Source organism: Manis javanica, chromosome 9, assembly GCF_040802235.1.
Source record: "Manis javanica isolate MJ-LG chromosome 9, MJ_LKY, whole genome shotgun sequence".
NCBI lineage: Eukaryota > Metazoa > Chordata > Mammalia > Pholidota > Manidae > Manis > Manis javanica.
The window spans coordinates 108,109,668-108,132,593 of NC_133164.1; the positions used below are offsets into that span (position 1 = coordinate 108,109,668).

The 22,926-nt window shown below is 38.6% G+C and overlaps 1 protein-coding gene across 11 annotated transcripts in view; it reads right to left on the reverse strand.

The window, feature by feature from the left end:
• The window catches only part of TCF4 (transcription factor 4), a 333,674-nt gene that overhangs the window by 183,650 nt on the left and 127,098 nt on the right, over nt 1-22,926 (reverse strand). Inside the window, exon 1 of one of the 11 annotated variants that reach the window (XM_073213109.1) lies at nt 3,726-3,892. The exons of 9 other annotated variants lie outside the window; for them this stretch is intronic. The gene's annotated coding sequence lies outside the window, so the exon portion shown is untranslated. Of the gene's footprint in view, nt 1-3,725; nt 3,893-22,926 lie in introns of those variants that run through there. One more of the 11 variants, XM_037016352.2, reaches the window with a different exon arrangement.

Here is a 22,926-nt window from a genome sequence, read left to right on the forward strand (position 1 = left end):
TATAAGCTTCATAATCCTAAGGTAGGTGTCATACCTATCATTAATACATCACTCCCTATGGAGGAAGAAAGGTTATTCAGAGAGGTTAATGTATTACCTTACAGTAAACAGCTATGACATGGAGGATCCACCTTTTCTGTCTAAGCCTACCTCTTTACATAAGCATTGTAATGCCATACCACACCATTGACTACGTGAGGAAGTACGAACACTAAAAAGATTTAGGTAAGTATTACTCAGAAATGCAGGCATGTGTGTTATATACTTTTACTTCATATCTAAGAAAAGTAGTAAAATGTTTTGGTATTGTGACAGTGCCCAGTTTGAAAAAGATGACAGAATCCTATGCCGGGATTTCCGAGGAGGAATGAACACATACACAACACACAGTTACACTTACACATGAACAGCCACACGTGAGGGTGCTACACACACATACACACACACTCACACACGTAAAATGTAGTCATGCACATCTCAGCATCAATAGAGTGCATAGGGCCATTGTGTACTATAGATCCTATTTCTGTGTATCCAGATCCACATTTTTATTACTAATTAAAATGTCCAGATGGTAAAATAACACCTGATCTGAGGGGCTTTTAAGTACAGTAATTGTCAACGCTCAACTCCTACATTGTTAACAAATTGGAAAAATTGGCCTGCACTGAGTTTTATATGTACTGTTTCCAAGCCATCAGTGTAATACAGTTAAAACTTTCATAATTTGAACCTAAAAATGCCCACCTAGAAAGAACTCTTTACCAAGAAAAAGAGGGAAAGATCTGCCATCAAATCATTATTATTAAGAGAAAGCTTATGAAGTCCAACAGAACTGATTGTCGTATCACAGTCATACCATTGTGTTTTATAGGGGGAAAAAAACACAATAGAGGAAAAGAATGAGCTAGCTATTCAACAGCTATTCAATCCTATTATTTTATGAAGCCCTTTCTCTACATATTTTGTTTTACACATTCATGAAAGGATATAATTAATTTTTAAATATATTCATCTTTTTCTTTTTTTTTTACATTTGAGTGCCATATATAAGTATAGAACTTAATCATAAAGCAAAACATTTATTATCTCATATGCTTTTAAAATATATGGTTTCTGGGATGACCCCTGAAATTCAGCTTAGGTCTTGGCTCAAGAATAATATGCTTCGGGGAATCACAGATGCTTTTAAAATGTTTAAGCAGCTACTTCCTAATCCTAAGTGGATTCTTTTTTCTCAAGCAAACATTTTTGCAAATATTTAGGCTGCTTTGATACGCAAATGTTCTCCCAAACACTTCCACCAGCCAGCCACTGAAATCTCTCCACAGACCCCAACCAATGGGAAAGTTTGCAAGGGAAATATGAGAAGCAACTGGATGAGGATACTGCCAGGAACACTGGCTTCACTGGCCACAAACAAATGTTGATTTTGTTGCAATACCTGAAACAAAACCTTTGGATGTTGTAGTGAAACAACTACTTCAAAATTCTCAGTCATGGGGCTATAATTCCCCTTGACTGAAGCAATAGCTTCTGGGGAGGGTAAAACTGATCACCCACAGGTTTCCTATTTCAGAGTTCAATAACTCCAGTAAATGTGGCTTGCTGCTGGACAGTGAAATCTCACCACTTTAAAAAGAAAATGCCCACAGGAATTAACATGTGCAAAACAGTTAACAGAGAAAGCAACAAAAATTGCTATGACTAGGGCCCCAGTCTTAATGGGTAAAATATTAGTCCTTTCAAAAATGTGCTTCCAAGGGATAAGCCAGGGGAGAAGATGCCCCTACAACCATCTTTACTATATAAATATCTCAGGAAGTGATTCATGCAAATGAGGAATTCTAGAAATAAAAACAAGAGGGTAGCATTCAAAATAACTTGTAAATACAGTATGGTTACAATTATTATGAGTAAAAACAACCTCTACACCACCTTTCTCTTTAACACTTTACTAGGGAAACACCCCCTAGACTTGCTTTAGGAAATAATGGGATTCTTTAATAACAGGCCAACAAATCACTTCAAAGTATTTTTTCAATTTATTCCATCACTTTAGCCACCAGAGGCCCACCACACTGAAAACAAAACCAAATTTCAGGATTCTGGGCCCTAACACCATTCTAGGCATTACTTAAGAAGGCAGGAACTGGTACACAGTTGTGAATTTGATGGGGGGAGAAAACTAAGTGAATTTATCAAAGCCAGTGAATGCTGAGCTTACAAAATTAAAATGATCTTCTCCTCAACGAATGAACCAACTAACCTGCTGATCGACACTTGTTTCTCACTTCTGCCATCACTTCCTCATTCACACATATTAGAAGTGGTCAAAGATTTCATCAGATGTGGTTTGACAATAGCAGCAAAGTGCCTAAAGCCACAGATTTTAATTGAGCCCAAAATACAGATTTGGGAGAAAAAAGAACCAATCACAGCAGGAAGCGCTTTAAAAGAAAAAAAAAAGGAAACATTATCTTGAGTAGTAACTCTGCACTTAGTTATACTGTCTGAAAAGAAAATAAAAAAGCTCTATAAAATGTCAGAATTAGCCTACCATTTCAGATTGCTCACAGGTGAAATTCTACCATCTGGATGGGCAGTTTGCCTGCATAAAATACAAGTAAACCAAAAGAAAGAAAAGTAAATCCTTCTTCTGCTATTTCAACACAATGGATTAAAGAAAAGAGGACAGAGCCACCATAATTCAGATATTGATACACCACGTGTACACACACAAACACACACGGTCATGTGCAAACTGTGACAAAACAGAAATTGGAATAAAGCAAGAGATTGAATAAGACTGTGTTTCTTGGAACTCTGGAGTTACTGAGGGGGAAAAAAAAACCCATTCTTAACCGCATAATAGGAGAAAATGATTTACTTTAAAGTCCTCATTAAATAACTGATGAGACTTTGTATTGTACTGAGATACTCCAAGAAATAAGACCTACCATATCAAATTTTCTACCTTCCCCTAACAAGGCATATTTATATTCTTTATTTATGCTGGGCTAGCAACTTGGGGAATTACAATTTAACTTTAAATAAACAGGAAACTGCATCTTAGGAACTGCCTGAAGTTGTTTTATATCATTTGAGAGTGAAAATGCTTATAAAATTGACAATTTATAAAGAAATATGCTTTCATTCTTTTTCTTAATCCTTATACAAACTTTTTTTTTTTATCCCCTCAAATATCTGCCTCAGCAAAAAGATCTGGCTTAGTAATGGATCGTTTTTTTTTTTTTTTCTTTAACCTAAAGATTCAATCTCAAATCGGGTCAGAACTCTGTTTAGGCGTTTCTTTCTGATGTTGAGGGTGAGATAGAACTTTCGGTGTAACTTTAGGTAAAACAAACCACAGTACAGGTCGGCACCAAATGGTTACTTGCCAACATACAGTTATACTCTGAAAGCAACACACAGAGGGTTTATAAATTAATAGCTCTCTGTCCTGAATACTTGTCGATAGCTCTGTTTTGGGGTTTCTGGGTATCCATTTTGATGGCACGGTGTCTCTTAAAATTACTTTTGAAGGACAACACTACACCAGAAGTGTTGAGTGAGAGAATTATGGGCACATTCCCAAACTCTTACACTAAACCACAAAGGGAATAGATTAAAAAGAAAGAGCGCTAAAAAACAACCATCTTCCAAAAAGAAGAATAAGGAAAAAAAAAAAAACCCCACCCTGAAAAGAGAAACAGAATACTTGCTTTTCTTTCGACCTTACGGGTAGCACACGAGGCAGGCACCATAAGATGTAAGCACAAATACGTGAGGAAGGTCGCCAAAAAGCATGCGGATGAATAAACTGTCGTGGCGTAAATTTGCCAGCTAGAGGACAGAACACAGCACGCTGGGGCTTGGCTGTCCTAACATGTTTTACTATGTAAATTTAAAGAGTCTTGAAAGGGAAAAGGGAAGAGGGGAAAAGGTGGAGGGTTTTTGTTTAACATTTTGAAAAAGTTTGCCAGAAATTCTCATACTTGGATCACAAATAAAAGTACTTTCATTGCTGTTATTTAAAAAAAAAAAAAAAGAATCTAGTTCTTAGGCTAAAACTCATCACATGTTTCCTATGATGGAAATTTAGGGGGGTGGTTTAAAGAGTTAAAGACTCCCTACCATTAATTTGCATCTGGTGCTTTTAGTGTGTGTGTGTGTGTTTTTTTCTTCCCTGAAAAGTTGGCAGAGCTGCCGATTTTCCATAATGCAAGCATTTGGGAATTGTGAGCGGAATGAAACCGATCCAATCTCCTGACTGCGACATGAATTTTCATTAATTACAACCTTGTCAGCAAAAGCATTATCAAAGCTGAATATGAAAATGCTAATGAGTCCTCATTTGCATATTTTTCTTTGTTGGAATGTCATTAATTATTACATTTTATGATGATGAATGCAGCTGTCGAAGCTCTCCGATGCATAATTAGCCATCAGAATGCCAGGAGCCGATCAGCATTTTTGGGTGAAAAAAAACAAATTTCACTTCCACTCTCCCCCCCATCCCACCATCACCCAACATACACACACACACACACACACACAGCCCGGATGACGACAGTCCTGAGGCCGGACTTTGGGGAAGTTGAAAAGAGCTCATGTAGAGGGGATTAATTTTTGCTTTAAAATTATTTTGTTTTTAGACGATAAGGGTCTTACACAATAAAAGCAGTTCTTAATAAAAAAAAATCGTTATTCCAGCTTAATTAATGCCACGCTTAATTATAACACCATGATGTCAGCGGTTTTAATTAAGTATTGGCTCCGTTACAAAAAAAAAAAAAAAAAAAAACTCCTCGCTGCAGTAAGTCACAATACAGAGATTCGTGCAAACCATTTCTGCGATGTTTTGGTCTGCCGTGGTTCATGAACTATTCAGATATTACCAGGCAGCATGCAAACGCCAGGCACACACGCGTGCGCAGGGGGCGCGCCCCGCACCGCACACTCCCGCGCGCACACACACATCAGGCAAAGGGGAAAACCCCTACTTTCCTACTACATTACTTGGATAGATTTTAGAGCTTACCTACTTGACCACTTTTTTGAGCTAAAGTGTAAGTGAAGATGACAAAACATAGCTCATCCTCTCTCAGCCGCTGGGAACGGTGTTTATAAGTAAAAAAAGAAAAACAACACAGAGCAGATGGGACCATTACACATGACCAAACCAATCAATCACAGATGAAGGGCCCAGGTGCAGCGCAGCCGTGCAACAACGCACCATTTCACAGTCTGTCAGACACACACACACGGTCGTCCATGAGTGACCCTCCTCGGCTCCCCCCGGACCTCATCTGGAGCGCTGCGCCCCTCTCGCCTGCCTACGCTCCAACTGACGTCTTCATAATCGCCCTGTCTTTCTATCTGCTTTGGCTCCTGTGAGGAGAGGAGGATGGAAGGGGTGGCAACTGGGGAGGGGGCTGGGAGGACCGGGAGGGGAGATAAGCATAGGGGCTCACATCATTGTCACTTATAAGGAGTCCAGCCTTCTTCCTTCTGCCATCCCCACAGCCCCTCCCTCTCAGACCACCATCACAACTGCTTCTCAAACCATCATTAAGCTCATTAATTTTTAAGGGTGACTGCTTGGTTGCTGCACCCCAACTGTCCGCCATTAGAAATAGAAATTATGTTGGTGAGTTTCCTCCCTGGGAGGAAGAGAGATGTGGGAAACTCGAAAAAGTCACAATTAGATTGAAATGTTAGAAATTAATTAACTGGAAGTGGTCAGCAGTATTTTCTAAGGCCCCCCAGAATTGGTTCAAATGACACCCTAGTTACTCAAAAGCCTCTGGGGAGGCAGTTCAGTCTCAACATTTTGTGTCTTCATTGCTGTGGCCTTTGGTGTCCCTATCGCAGACTCAACCAAGACTCACTGAACCCAAATGAAACTGTACATTTGCAAGGGTCACAGGATTATCCTGGCAGGACAATTAAAACACCATCTCGGACACAGCAAGTTAACGACAGGCTCCCAGTTTTAAACTCAAATTTCCTAATCACAGCCTCCCTTTATGTGGCTTGCAGCCTTCTTTCTGTGCCTTAAAAACATATATATGTATATTTTTAATTAAAAAGCTCAGTGGTGAAGAAAGAGTAACCAAAAGAATACAAAATGGCACAACTATGTACACCACTTAAGCCCACCTACTATTTTGGCAAGAAATTTTCCCCACATAATGTGGGTATAAAAAAAATGACTGGATTTATTGATTCAATATATTCTTTAATCATTAATTCCTTCGTAAGCCTAGGTAATTTGTAAGAAAGTTTTTGAGATCTGTCGATAGAGCACAAATATTGTAAGGAATGGGCTTTATTCACTCAACTGAAAATGGTACTTTCCTCAGCTTTAGGAGATGACTGCTCATCCAGTGACTGACTGCTCTCCACAATTCATAATTTATTTTGCCCATTTGGAGATGAGAAAGAGTTTAGGAAAGCAGTCAAACCCTATAAAAAACAACTATATGACTGCAAAATAGCTTAAAGGATTTATGTTCCAAAATGCTCATGACATTGTAGGCTTTACTGGAAAATTTACACTGAGGACAAGAAGAAGTTAATCAAAATAGACCATGCAATCCAGGCACTCTAAGGATTAAGTCAAGTGTCATTTATGTGCAGTTTCATGTAATGATATGAAAATAAAAGAGTCCAAGCTAAGTTGGTTGACTACGTGTCCTAAAACCTGCAAGGCATTCCATTTATTGGCAAAGGCAATTTTACAGAACACAGGCAGACTGGATTCGTTGAAATGAAAGCTTTGTCTCTTAGTATGGGCCCTACCATCAATTCAAACATGTTCTCCAAATGGTTTAATGATGCACTTGTTTTCATTTTTTTTTTCTTTTTATATTCAGTACACTTCTTATCTCTTTACCAGCCAATTGGTCCTTTGGAAACTTTTAAACATTAAAGTAATAATGAATCTTTCTGTTCCCCAATGTGTCCTGCAATTTTTATGCTTAGTCCCTGATAACAAAGAACTTCATCTCTGAACTCTAGAAGAAAAACAGAGAACATATTTACTAAAATCTTCCACAGCTATGTAGAAAGGATCACCTTGTGTTTTGAGTGTGTATTTTTTTTCTCAAGGCATAGACTCTACACATTTGCATTAATAAATTTCTATTTTCAAGCTCAATAGGAATTGCAGTACAAAAAGCAGATGTGTACGTTGGATTCTTTCAAATTAAATTTCCAAAAGCAGAGCCTATTCTAGCTTAAGATCAAAGGAACTAAAACACGATCTCCTCCCCCTTCCAATATAATTACAGAGATTTCATTTCTTTTGTTACAAGGAGCACAACAGGTAAATCTTAAACCTGGAGGATAATGATCAGGTGCTACAGCTCAGCTTTGCTGGGTCGCTGAATCGCTCTGCTCAGTGCCCCTGCTGTTTAAACTACCACTCTACGGGAAGATGGGAAATGTCTCATGCTCTTCTCTACTTTATTCTTGGATATTTGTTTCCTTTTCCACATCAAGACTACATAAAATAGTTCTGAGATGAACACAACCCATTTTATAGCAGGGTTGTCCATCCAAAATGCACAGCATGAAAAAAATCATCACGTTTGTAGGTGCCTTTTATTAGTAGGCTACCTAAAAACCCTCTGTAAGTAGATGGGGGTATAAATAATAAATACATGAGGAGTGACACTGTTATGAAATGTCATATCCTGGCAGTCCTGTGAAAGGACAAGGCCCTGGGGAGGGAGAAGAAAAGATACAAACTGCAAAATCACCCAAAACTGAGGATCGAAGGGAAATCTGTTCCACTTTGGAATGATTAGCATGATGTATTCCTTTGAGAAATACAGGTAAAGAGAGAACAAAATTTAATGTCAAAACCCACAAAAACAGAGAACTTTGGGAGAGAACACCCTCTGGGCTTCAACATCCTTGAGAGTGACTGCATTCTACGTATGTATTTCCATCTCCCTTTTAAAATTCCTGGTACCTCATTTCATCCTTTGCTGCCCATAGGCATCTGTTCCCCTCTAATTATTTGCCATTTAGAAAAACTCTACTTAAATTCCTCGTGCATCTGTCCTTTGCTTAGTGTATATCTGTGATGCTTAAACATGGTGCTTGATGTTAGAGCAGCCTCAAATATAAGTACAAAAACTTTCTCATCCCAGAAAAATTTTCCACATTTTCTACCCCAAAATGTATATACAAAGTAAATTCAATTTCCCAGGATTTTATAAAATAAGTAGGCACTCCTATATATATATATATATATATATATATATATCATACACACACACACTCTTCAAAGACTTGGCTGTTGGTAAACAAACCTTCTAATGTATCTTCTAATCAATGCCTTCACGATATAAATGGCATTAATAATGTCCTTTCCAAAATATAATCTTTTACTTTTAAGTGGCTGGGATTTCCTGGCTTCTGAATTATTTTTTGCTAGTTTATGAAATGGAATATGATTATGTGCATGGGAATATCTTTAAGAATATCCCCTCTTAAGAATAGAAGGGACAAAAAATCTTGAAAAATCAGACACAGTTTGGTAGCATCGAAAACCCAAAACCCAAACAGGTTTGATTCCCTCCTACATCTTTTTCACATACCCTTTTTCTCTTTGCCGATTCCTTCATCCTTCCAACTGTTTTCTTTCTCCATTCTCCCTCCCTTAAAGAAGAGGCACTGCAGGAGGAAAAAGTCTTGGGCTGGGAACTAAATTTAATTTTGCCAATAACTTGGAGTAAATGATCCCAAGGCTGAGGAATAATTACTATTAATAATATTAGCAATAGTCATAATAGTTTATGACAAACACTTTGCAGTGCATTGGGGTGATTAACAACATGGATTTGGGAGTCAAAACACCTAGATTTGAATGCCAGATCCACCTCTAATGAATTGATGACCCTGGCAAGTACCTGAGTATCTTGGTGCCTCCATTTTCTCATAAAAAAAAATAGCACTAGTAATAACATCTATGTCATAGGTTTGTTATGAGGAACAAGTAAGTTAAGACATTAAAGGCACTCAGAAAATGTATTTCCTTATTCTTTATCATCTGTCTACACTACACTGTTAAGTTTCATGGAGAAAGAGTATCTTCTTTTTTATCACTATATTCATGTGCCTGGCACATGGTAGGGAGTTGGTAAATAAACAACTATTCAGTGAATGAATGGATAAACAAACAAAGAAACATGACTTTTCTGTAAGAACCAATAATTCTAAGCCTAATTATTAAATACTTACTAGGTGTAATTACTATGGTACTTTGCATGACCTCTGTCTTCAGGAAACTGATACTAGGGGAATGAAGCTAAGTACAAACAGCTATCATTATAAACCATAGAGGAAAAATCACGTAAGAGGTATATAAGATGAATACTTTGCTAGGTCAGAGGAAAGGTAACTCGGTTGTGGGGGATGAGAAGTGGTGTCTTCCTACTCAATGATTCCTCCAAGAAAAGGTCTTAGAAGAGGCCAATAATGATCACTAGTAGTAGTTCCAGCCAGTAGACAATGCTCAGTTCTCATCTTCCTTGGCAATCACAAAGATACTCTCAGACCCTCCTTCTGAAAAATATGCTTGATATGGCTTCCACGATATTACATTCCTTTTTTCTCCTGCTTCTTGAGCATTCTCTTTCATTCTCACCCAAAAGCCTCTGTCGAGAATCTTTCCATTGCCAGGCTTCAGGTCCACTTGTTACTTGAGACTCCACAGAGTCTCTTACCTGAAACTGGCATCTATATGCTGAAGACCCTTTCAGTTGCAGACCTTGTGCTCAAATGTGTCTGAGCTTTACACCCTTAACTCCATTTGCATACTTGGTATCTTCACTTGGATGGTTTAAAAGTGCCTTAAACTTAACACCAAAATCGTGACCTCCTTCTGCACCTAGACATCCACTAATGATCCCTGGAATTTGACAGAAATTGAAATTACATTTATTAAGAATCTAGCTACTGTGCTACATTCATATATCTCATTTGATCTTCATTACAATGCTCAGAGTAGATGGTATTATCTTCATTTTTAAGGTGAAAGTAGTAAGGCTCAGAGAAATTGCCTCCATTTAACCTCAGACAATGGATTTCAGGCCACAAGTCTCTAAATTAAGAGGATCAATAATGTCTGATATATAGAAACAACCTTCTTCCCTTACTTTGAGATTCATAACCTAGAAGAGACTGTTTTACTATGAACCTCCTGATTCACAATGGAGAGATATTTCAGAGAATCAGCGAGAGGTCTACCCAGGGGAAAAGGAAAGGTATATGGTAACATCTTAATAAGAACAAAACAGACAATAACAAAGTAGAAAGCTTATACAAAAGAAATGTAAATTGGAGAAAAGCTAAAAGCTAATAAAATAAAAACTATAAATAAATAAAGATACTTAAGTATATTTTATCATGAAAAGCTACAAAAATGGAACTTCTAAAAATCAGTAAATATATCCATAGTAAAAATAAGAAATCAAGAACCACAAAAGGCCCACAGAAAGCATATAAAAGAAACAAATCCTTGGCAGGGTTGCCCAAAGTGAACCAACCTCAGTGGCGGCTGACTCCCTCTGGTCCGAGCCCTGGACCACACCCAACAGCAGCTCCGGGCACACGGCATCTTCTCTTCCTCTTACCCCTTGAAGCTCCACAGAAGCCACAAGTACTGCAGCATTTTTACACAATGCCAATGATTATATTTTGGACAAAACGTGTGCCCTTTCTTGGTAAAAAGTGACATACTAGACCATCATATTGCTCTCACTGAAGAAGGGACTTACCAAGTCTTCCTCAGCCCAGGTGACTAGCCCCTGACTCCCCAAACCTGCAGATTGCCCTGTCTCCTGACATGACCTATCTCAGACTAAAGGTCGGCTTGCTCAGCTGGTCACAGGCAAGCAATGGCAGCCTGTCTCCTCAGAGGGAAGCCCTCGGTGATTCTGATTCTGCTCTCTGTGGATGGTTGGCTGGGGCTTCCCAGACACAGGGTATTAGACATGTTGACCTAAATGTTACACACAATATTACTCATATAGTATTAATATTAGAACATTCATCTCTCTATCCACAGTTTTAGACCTTTGATCTCTCCAGCTGTCAAGGAAAAATACTTTTCTGTCAGAGAGTAAAGTGCATCAAACCCTTCTCTCTATCAATCTCTGACAGATCCTGCCACATTTTCTGACTCACTAGAGAGAATTTCTCTGTTCCTGGACTTTTCATGCCAAACTGACCATGATTTGTGGTAGGGAAGGATCATGGCTATGTGGGGGTGGCAGAATGGGTAAAAAGTAGTTCACTTTATGGCTCTTAGCCAGCAGTCACAACCATGGCAAAGGGTATAATTTTCAAGTTTTCCACCAGCAATCTGCAAGAGGTAAATTCTTAGAGCAAAAACAACTATGTTTGGACTCCCAAATCAAAAATGCCACTTGCTAGCCATGCAAATCTCCAAGACAGCTGCCCTACTGAAGATAAAAGAGTGGTCCTCTACCACACAGCTACTAAGCAATGCCACTGCAAGTCAAATCCCATTCTAACACTAAAGTCCAGCTCTTCCTTGGATAAAGGATAAAAAAGGAAAACAGCTAATAAAAGGGTAGTGAAGGGAACAGAAAGAGTTAGTGGATCTTGACACTGTGGATGTTGAGGGAGGTTGGTCTGAAAAATAAGAACAGGCTAAGTAAAAGCATGGAATTTTAACCTTTCCTACCACAGAAAACATCAGACTACCCTTCGAGAATAAGTCGTTTCAGGAAAGCCCCTGGACTATACACCCCACTGAGGCATGATTCCACAGGCCTGAAATGTGTCCCAAGTTCAACATGACCCCATGAGACTGGAAGTAAATGATCTGTGAACCACATTTTGACAACCACCGCCAGGGAGAAGAAGACACATTTTCACATTTATGCACAGGGTGAAAAGGAGTCAGGGGAGAAAGGGATGATGAAAGAAAATAGAAAGGGAACTATTTCTGAGAGAAGATTTCAGGACAAGCAAGTTAAAATAAGCTGAAAGATGCAAATACTGAAGATTGTCAGGAGACTGACCAAGAGCCAGATTTCCTTCTGAGAGATGACTGAACAAGAAGCCAGGACAAGTTTAGTGGCAAATATTGTAAGATCAACTACCTAAAAGCAAGGAGAACATCTGAGAAGTCTGATACACTCCTATAATGCTAGGACTCCTGCTTCACCTTGCTGCCCCTTTTTTTCCTACCCATTTTCTTCACTGAGGATCACTGGATAGGATCCACTTAGGGTACGGAGCTCAGATTTAACAGTGAAAGTCTGCAGCAAAAAAGACGGCCAATGGTGAATGGTGATAAAAGAAAAAATGAACCAAGCTCGGGTGATCTCTACCTGCAGTCTAAGGGGAATCAGAGTTAGATTGGAGGTGCTGTGGCAGTCTGCCAAGATCCAAAGCTTCTTGATTTTTAACAAATCCTAGCATGACACAAATAGGTATTCAAAATTGCTCATGGGCTATGGTATAAGTAAAGTCAAGGGGTTTTCCAAAGATACAGCAACTACGGAAGCAAGAGGGCATAAAAATACAGAAAGGTAGGGAGTGACACAGCTTGGAAAGTCAAAGAAAAGGTAGATTGGAAATTCAGGTTGTAAGCACTTAAAAATGATAATCCTCATATGAGAAAAGTGAACAAAGATTTGTATTTAGCCATCCTCTTCATCAGGTCAAATAAGTGGGAAGATGGGAAGTAGAAGCTAAAACCCAGTGAAGATTAAGGATGTGTCAAATCTTGGGCTAGGCATTTTCAAAATATTGTGAAGTAGGCCTTGGTATCCCACACACATAAAAGGGAGACAGTGGTCTATGTGGTTGAGTCAGGATACAAACCGTATCTGAGTGAGTCCTGAAGTGGGGTCTCTCAAAAAGTACACAAAGTAGATTAAGTATCTGCTGGAGAAACCCACTGTTCACTTTGCCTCTCTCATTAAAAATATACATTACTCTGACTTCTTGAATTCTGATTTTCTAAATTGTTCCTAAGTGCTTTGTGCTATTTTGCCTAAATTTGTCAAAGGTCATAAACTACTTGGGTGTAAACACTGACCTAAATTCCACAGAGGAGTCCAATTCTAGGCCATCAGTGCAGTTCGTAAATCCAAGTCCTCACCAACTGCATGCATTCCAGTTAATAAAGCGACAGGTCCCATGCTCATCAGCCTTACTTATCCCTTCTTAAAAAATAATGATGGTGATATTTTCCTTTGACTTGTGTGACCCTTAATCACTCTTGTAAGATCTTTTTCTTTATTATGGAGGCTTAACAGTGTGCTGAAATGTGTTAACGGAAAATCATCAGCGTGGTTCTTTAACCCTGGCTTTTTGTTAACATATCTTACCTTATATTTATTTCTAATACTTTTTACCTGTCACATCTACCTGCACTGTCCAGGGAAGCAGTCAGGTCTTCTGGTTAAGAACACATGCTTCAGAGTCTATCAGGACTGTGTGCAAACCCCAAACACATCACTAGCCAATTAGGGGTGTGCCCTCTGTTTGGGTTACTTCAACCTTTCTGTCCTTCACTTTCCTTATTTGTAAAATAAGGATAATCAATGCTTTTCACAAAGTGTTGCTCTAAGATAAAATCTGCAGGTAACAGCACAGTGCTTGACACATAGTAAGAGTAAAATAACTAGTGGCTATTATAAGCACATTAGGATATTGACAAACATTTATGGACATTAGCAATAAGCAGTATGGATGCTATCATATTTAGAATTTGCACAGATTTAATCACAGATACAAGGACTGGACCTTAATCTGGACTGTTCTGGAAATGCATGCCTTTGGCAAGATGTAAAGAGAATGGAGAACTATGGGATTAAATGTTTCTCCAAATATATACAACTGTGTGTATTGCTGCTGCTGACAGCAACGTCTATGCAAGAAGCACCAATCATTTTCAACTGTACATATTTGTGTTATGCTAAGAGGAAAAACACAGCATCTTGATGGTTCCCAAGGCTTTCTGCTTTTGCTAATATATTTTAGTTCCAAACGAGCCTCCTCATTTTATGACCTCTTCCCCCTGCACCTTTCTCTCTGCTTGTGTCCGTTATGTGCCCAATCATCCATGTGTATGACGCTGACAGAGCCATTTCCTCTTCAGCTGTTACCCTTGAGTAGTTTTCCAGTCCTTTATAGGCTAACATTTAAAGGCATAATTCCTACCCACTTGCAACTTTTATTATGAAAGAAATAAAACAAATCAGGCTAAGATTGCTGGAGTAAAATATTTTTTTTCAAATACCTTTCACATATTGAATAGTTTCATTCAATGCTCTTAAAATTGTAAGCAAAGTCAAACAAATCTTTCCTTACTATGTTCCCCTTTTGCTTCTATACTCTGACTTTTAGTAACCTCTTTGCTTTAATTACATCAAAAAAGTGGTTCACCATAATAAAACAGCAATATCAATAATTAATTTTAAGTGATAAGCAAGTATCTAGTTTCAGTCACTAAGTAAAATATTTATATTTTTTGTTTGCATGGTAAAAAAAAAAAAATCAAGCAATTGTTCCATTTAGTGATATTGTCAAAATGCTCCAAGGAAGAACCATGGTTCTGGTAATGTGTTCTAAAAACAGGAATATAGGACAATCCCCCCATGCTGATCACCCCTCAAATGTTCTCATTTCAACGTTACAGATAAGCCCTGTATCTAACTGATCAACTAGAAATACTGACTGCAGTGAACTTCGGCACTTTTCCTCAAGTGTGATATGCTCATTGCTCAGCCCAATGCCTGGCACAGAGTGATTGATCAATAAGTATAAATTATAGGTAACCACCAACTTTGCCTGTAAATATATTGTTATCAGTAAATCTGCAGTCATCAGATCAAAACTGGAAATGATTGCAAAGTTATTTTTATTAAATAGTCTTTGATTTGGCTTAGTGATATTTTCATTATTTGGCTCAGTGATACTGGCAAATGCTGAGACTGTAATCATTTGGACTACACATGCTTCTGGCCCATTTGCAAAACCACTAACATGTTTATCATTTGTCTCTCCCCACTTGAATAAAAGCCCCACAAGGGCAGGCATTATTTTCTGCTTTGTTTACAGATGCATCCCCAATGCTTGGCACATAGTCTGCGCTGAGCTCATGTTTGCTGAGTGAATGACACATGTGGAACAGGGCTTGTAAGGTCCTCCATGAGTTGGTTCTCCTGGACATAGAGAACCTAATGCCTCACACCCTCCCTCTTCCACTGCTCTGAAAGAGATGCCTAATCATTTCCTTCCATCCTTCTGCAGGCATAACTCCCTAGGCCTTAAATATTCCTCCATCTTGTTCTCACACCTGACCTCTTTGGCTGACTGTCTCCTCCTGATCATTCAGATCTGAACTTAGATGTCAACTTCCCCAACTTCCTCTGGACTATGTCCCTCCCTGCTAGGAGTTCTCATAGAACCCTGTATTTCTCTTGGCCTGTTCACTGGTTTTGTCCTCCACCAGACATTAAGTACTCCAAGTATGTGATATCCAAGGGTATATCCCTAGCACCAGGACACGCCAGGTATTTGGCACAGAGCTTATGCTCAATAAATACCTGATGAATGGAATGAATGAATAACTTAAAGACTGGACACTAACATATGAAAAAACAATAAGAACCCCATTTCTATATGCACAGCAACTGATACTAATGAGTACATACAAGTCAAATAAGCAATCTATTTAAATAAGCAAACAATGTAATTAAAAACCCAATCAATCAGTAGGTTGTTGACCCTTTCTGTAAATTATAGGAATTCTTGGACTGTTAAAGTGGGATATACCTGCAAATAAAACTTTACCAATCAAGATTCTGTAATTAGAAAAGAAGTTCATGGGTAATAAATGGTCATTAGTATCCTAAGAAATAATTTCACATGACGAATGATGGAACTACTTTATTCATTCAAATAGAGGAAGAACCTTAACTCTCTCTAAAGGTTATATTTTCAACTTGCCAAAAATTCTAAATAAAAGTAGGTGTTAATAATTTCAATGGTAAGTGACATGTTCTATGACATGTGCAAAAACTACTAAATACCTCCTGAATTCCTACATTTTTCTTTAACTTGGGGCCACATATTATAAAACATACAGAAGCCTTTAATCAATATTCTCTCTGCATTTTAATTTTATTAAACTAAATACACAGAATTCAACTGAAGCACAAAGGTCTGTCTGTTACTGTGGCTGTGCTCGCCAGGAGCCTCAGTGAACAGGCTGAGAAGCTCCGGCTCCGGGCGCCTGAAGTCAGGTCTGCATCCATGTGATCAAAACCTTTCCATGTGTATGAAAAAGCCCAATCAGACAAAAAGAGCTCTGTCGTTCCAAAGGTGACAGAATACATGAGAGAATATCCTGATTATCCACCTCACTATTTCAGAGATCACAAAAAAAAAAAAAAAACCTCAAAAAAATCAAACTACAGCAACTTGGGGTTTCTGTTCCTTTTTTTTTTGCACTTTGCCTTTTCTTTTTGAGAGGGCATCTCTCATATTTATTGATCAAATGGTTGTTAACAACAATAAAATTCTGTATAGAGGACTCAATGCTCAATGCACAATAATTAATCCACCCCAAGCCTAATTCTCGTCAGTCTCCAATCTTCTGAAGCATAACGAACAAGTTCTTACATAGTGAATATTTTTTACATGGTTGTGTTCCTTTTTTTGAATAAGTAGCCTTAAAAAATATTTTATTGTGTACAATAAGTTGTAGAAAATAGCAGAGATACTATTACAAAATGTAACAAAATCACCTATACTTGGCTATAACCAGTTTTGAGGCCAATTGCACAGCATTCTTAGCTATTTCCCTAATATTTCTGCATAAGGCAAACTTCCTTCTTCATTGTCATTTAGTCTTAGCTGCATATTATGAAAAACAATAAATGGATGTTCTTTCTGAAATATTTATAGTGCTGACTTTACTCTAATTTGGCTTGTCTTTCCTCTAAATTAGTAGAAAACCCATTAACATTTTTCTTATAAGGAAAACCATTCCCACTGCAGAGACATACTGTTTAATTGTGAATCTACAATGTGAATGTCTATTATTCATATCATTATTACAGAGGCAAACCTTTGGGGCCATTAAGTTCTTATTGATTTGAAGGACAAATAAAATAAAAAACAGAGATGACTCAAGCCCTTTCTGGGAGGATGCACAATTTTATTAACGTATTAAAAAGTGTCCATTTTCTTTGACCTAAAAGAGTTATTAACTTAACGGCATATAAATATCTTGATGGTAAATAGACAGGTGCTAAGTAGGTGATGACTCACTTTTACTGAGTGAAAAATAAATAGGAGGATTTAAAAATATGTGCTCAGTTCAAGAAAAACGAACAGTTTTTAAAACTAAAATGACAGTTCTTTGAAATGATGTGTAGGTCACAGATTCTCAAACATGGCAGGACTTGAGTGTCACTGGGTGTACTTTTAAATTAGATGCTTGGATCCCAGCCCAGATCTCAAATACAGGATGCCTGCAGGTGGAACCCAGGCATCTGCATTAGGTAAATGGCCCAGAGGTAACTCAGACACACAGCAAGGGTGAAGATTTACATAAGATGTAGTCATATTTCCTTATGGACTTCAGGGGCCACAGGCTGACAGCTAAAGAATGCTATTCATCATATATACTTTCTGTCAGATATATAAGGACATTAGGAAATAGTGGGATAAAGTGACATTTCAAGTAACTGTAAGCCAAGAGGCATCAAAGTTTCTTTCTGGAATTCTCTGTCCAGCTCTTGCTTCTACTTTCTCATCAGTCACACAGCACTTGTGGGTGGGGATGGGGGTGGGGGATTGATGCTGTTGTGTTTACAGTTGTGTCATGCATGTTAGTCTCGCCATCGACAAGGAAGTAGACTCGAGCAAGCCTGACAGTCCCCAGATGAATGATCTAATCCCAGGGAAATAACCAATCAAATTGTAACTGGCTGTATAAAAAAGAAAAAAATGTCACAATGTCACAAAAGCAATCATGATGTAGCTTACTTGATCCTTCTTCTATGCATGAACTTAAGTCTACCCACTTTCAGAGACACTGAAACGCAGAACATGTGCATATGAGATTCAAGAGCTCATGGGGGGAGGGGAGGGGCTTTTCCTACCAAAGATCCCCACCTACAGTCCTGGTTGGATAGGCAGCACCAGACACTAATTTTATTAAGAAGATTTTGGTCATGAGAACAAGGCATCACAGGACAGAACTGTTCAGTATATTGAAGTCTCTTTGTGCCTCTCCTACAAGCTCAGAAATAACATCCCTGAAACATCTCTCATATGCCATTCTTCGGTAGCCACTAAAGCAGTGTCTGAAGGTGAGAAGAAGTGGCCACAGTGAAGCCCTCCTCACAAGAGATTTGCATTTATCAGTGTCCTCATCTGACACAAAAGCAAAGAAAGATTCATTCTGGGAAGAGACAAGGAAAGGCTTTTTTAGCAAGTGAGGTTTACTGGGCCCCAACGTTTCACAGAGGCAGAGACGGAAATGGGGTAGCCCAAAGGGAGACAACTGTGGCCAGTCTTTGATCCACAAGGTTGAAATGCAGGACCTGGGGAAAATGGAGGAAGGAAAAAGGACATTTGAAAGTACAGCCTGTCATTGCCCAAGACAATGCTGTGAATCCCAATACAGCACAGGAGGGTAAGGACACCTTAGCGCATCCGCAGGCAGCTGTTGGGGCGCAGCCAACAAGTCTGGTCTGGAGAACTGGGGAGACAAGTGAGCTTGGCCAGAGAACGACCCGCATCTGAGAACCAGGGAAAGGACGCCGCCTGAGGATGCAGCCCACGGAGGCCAGCACCGCAAACAGACCCGCAGACAAAGAGGCCACCCTTCTCCAGACGCTCTCCAGGATGAAGCCAGTCAAAACTAAGAACAGGTATGACACAAAATTCAATCAATGCCTATTTTCTTTGCTAGGCATGAGGTAAGGTTGCCTACAGGCGTTGCTTATGAGGGAGAAGTAACTTCAAAAACCCTAAGGACATGTCTGCCTCTTTCAGCACTCCCCTCTGGGACCCAGCCCGCTGCCTGGCACCAAGGAGTATAGCCAGTAACACTGGCTGAACCAATGACTCAGTGAATAGCCTGCAAACACAAACAAGACGTAATAAATACCTGGCAAATGCTTAATAAACATTAAACACCAGGCATAGCGGGATAACTCTAAGATTGAGAACTTGGGGAAGAAAAATGGTGTCTTCATTATTCAAAGGCCACTTAGGAAATTTCTCTTTTTTTTTTGAAGTACACCAGTTTATTCCCTGTAAGGGCAAATTTCAAAGGGGCTCGTCTAATGAATTAACTAGATAAATCCACAAAATTATGTCCAAACATTCTAAGAAACACAGTTAATTGTTCTCACCTGCCCAGCTTCTTCATTTCTCTAACTTGTCAAGATTTTTAGGTGCCTACTGCTAAGCTTTAGGGTTCTATTGGGTTTTCTTCTCATCCCTTGATCACCTGTTTCTGCATGATCCTGATTTCCTTTGTATTTCTTCATTCGCCCCTGGGAAATTTATGTCTCTTTCTGGCATCTGTCCCCCATCCTCTTTTGTGAACACTGAGGGGAAAAATTCATTTATTTTTTAGCTGGGTCTCCATTGCCTGTCAATAAATTACCCTCTCTATCTCTTGGAGGCTTGACAAACCACTTTTTGGACCTCCTGTTCTTTAGGCGCTTTCAGAAATAGCTCATTATTATTTATCATCATCTCGTAAGTAATCTTTCTTGCCTTTTTCACTAAATTTTGGGATTTTTTTTTATATTCTTCACATCTTCCTATAATCATGCCAGTCTCCCCCTCTATAACACTTGATGTCAACTGGGCCTCTTTCTTGATAAATAATTGCTTTGTGCTCTTTAGTTTCCAATCCTGTTAGCCTGATGGTTGGAATGTTCTTACAGGGTGTTTATTCTTACACACAGCTTAACTTTGGGGCATCTGCATACTGAATTTATCTCTACATATGCATGCTCTTTCCCACCCCAGGTGCTTTTTCTTTCATTATTTACTTCCTTTTATTCTCATTCTGTTTTATAGAGTCTGAAGTTCAAGGCTGACTATTACATTTTGTTTCAAGGGACAGAAAGGTTGCTGTTCTGACTACACATATTCTGCATTTTTCAATGTTTATATCAATGGCTCAGATAATATTTGCTATGAAAAGCATCATTTGATGACCAAATCTAGTGCAATCCTCCAGGTCCAAACTTCTACATGTGCCGCAAATTTGCATAACCAAATCAAGATTTCCTGCTCTTTCTTTCCATTCTCTAGTTTGACCACAGACGTGCTAAAGCCTCTCGTTGGATTATCATCATGCTCTTAAAATATTCTCCAATTCTACACTTCCAATCATATCCTTTGTTTTACATAAAACTTAATCAAGAGGACTTTTACTTAAGTTTCTACTTCCACATAATGATAAACAGCTTCAGCTACATTCAAGTACATTCCCAATCATTATTTTTCTTTCTATACCAACACAGATAAATCACATTTTATCTACCTCATTATTTTCCATCATGTCCATATTCTAGTAGTCCTTACTATTTGATGGGCAGAATTCAACTCCTTTTCCACTGCAATTTTTGTAACCTTTAATCACTAGCCAGTATTAAGTTGTACCTGTTGTTTCAAGTGACGTCTGTTTATTGCAAACGAAAAAGCTAAAGAATGGATACCAGGAAGTACCTGGATTATCTGATCAGTGCTTACACGCATCTAGATAAAGTAAACTGAATGCTGTATACGTACTAAAAATTATTGCTCAAATATAAACAACAAAAGAGAACAGCTCTTTCTTTCCATTCCCGAGCTATCTGGTAGATACCAGATGATAAATTATGAAAGAAGTGCAAAACAGAAGGATTTTGCCCCTCCAACACGGAGCAGACCAAGGGAGCTGAATAACTATATTGAGTAATGTAGCCACCGCCCAGTAGAAACTCTAGCAGACCACAGCTTAGTGGGAATTTATATCCCACCCTTTTATCCAATAAACAAACAAAAACAGTAAAGAACCAACAACAAAAACATTGTTATACCCATTTTAAACAAGTGGAAATTTGCCCAAATAGAAAGTGACTTCTCTAAGATCACTAAGAAATCATGGCGATCTGGTCTAATTGGTAATGCTTTTAAGCACCACATTTAACTGGATTTTCTTACAGCACTAATGTTCCTCCACTGACACAACTTAGCAGGCAACGTATTTATAAAACTATAATAGCCTGAAAAGAATTAACAATGAACAATGTGCAAAATAGTCAATTACAGGCTTAAACTTTAAACAAGCACTTACAATGAAGATTTTAAAAAACTATCTTGGCTATTGGGTCATTTTCCAGGCTACTAACTGCTAAACCATGTGCAGAACGTGCTTCTCATTTAACCATTCAGATTTTCTAAAAAGGGAGCTAGCTTTGCTCTGCAGGCAGACTCAAGCTGGTCTTCAATTTGATTTTTAAAACAGGGCAGTTCAAAACCAATAAGCTTTTTGCTAAAGATCATCTGAAAAGAAAGAAAAGGGGAAGTAGGTTTTATTTTAAACACGTTAATTTGTCTATGAAAATAAAAAATACAACTTACTTTGGTTTAGAAAAGCATAGTAGTTGAATAAATTCTCCAGCCCTGTCAGTTTCCGAGGATTAATAGCCACAAATCTCAGCTCTTCTGAGACACAGCACTGGCACCAGGTGCTGATGCAAAACTAACATGTAGGAAGCCCAATGTTTTTAAAAGCTACAGGGAATGTCTAAGTATTTCCTAACTTAACAAAACACCTCTCAGGCCTTACATGTAATCAGATACAATGAAATTTGAAAGTTTTACTGTCAGAATGGCTGGCTTCCCTCTCCCAATGGTACCAGATCAAAACCCACACACAAGGAAATGAGTAGAACAGAAGTGAGGTGCACAAATGGACTTTTGCAGCCCGCGTCTGAAGTCCTACACACTGGTGTGATGAACCACAATGGGTTGGCTTTTTTAACGTACCATTTGTACTGCTTGTGGATGGGACCACAGAAGAAGTCAGGGAATGGTGTGTCCAGAGAGAAGTCTACAGCTGCAGACACTGTGCTGAAGTCCCTGATGCCTTGTCACCGTTGTGACATTTATTATGGGAACAAGTCAGGTTGACCTAACCTTGTGTGAGGTCCCCACGGCTTGTGGATAAAACAAGTCACTGGATGCCAATGCATTCCCTCTCCCTCTGAGTATGCCTAGCTAGCTATCAGCTCAATGCCTGGCAGTAGGACCCTGTTCTTAAAAGTCCCTGGGAGCTCATACATGGCTCTCGAGGGATTTTGTTTGTCTTAAGAACTGTGTTCCTGAAAAGTTCTCATGAGTCTACTTTTTCATAGTCTAAATTTAAAGGCATCCTCTGGCAAATCCTCTCTAAAGGAAATAAATGCCATTCAATTTATCTTCAGTGTAGACCCAAATTTTTATAAAACCTTCAACATCTATAATGTAACATCTGGCTCATCTTGTAATTTTCTGTCTTAAAACGAGGTGTAGGAGAAAGTACACCTACCAGGTAATTTTAAGATGTTTGTTGGTGGTGGTTTGTTTGTTTTGAATTCTTTTCTGGTAACCAGTTAAGAATTATCAGTCAAGAGCAACTTTATTCATCATCGTATCTTATGTATTGCCTGGTAAATTTGGTTAATCGTACGACTCAAAATCAAGAAAAACATTTGCTGCTTCTCACAGAAGAACCAACTGCTTCAACCTTTTTCTCCAGAGAGCAAAATAGTGACAGCAAAGACAAGAATCCACGATTACAGAAAGGGCCTCCGTTTACTCCCCACACACACTGCAATAGAATTAGTGAACATTTATTGAGTG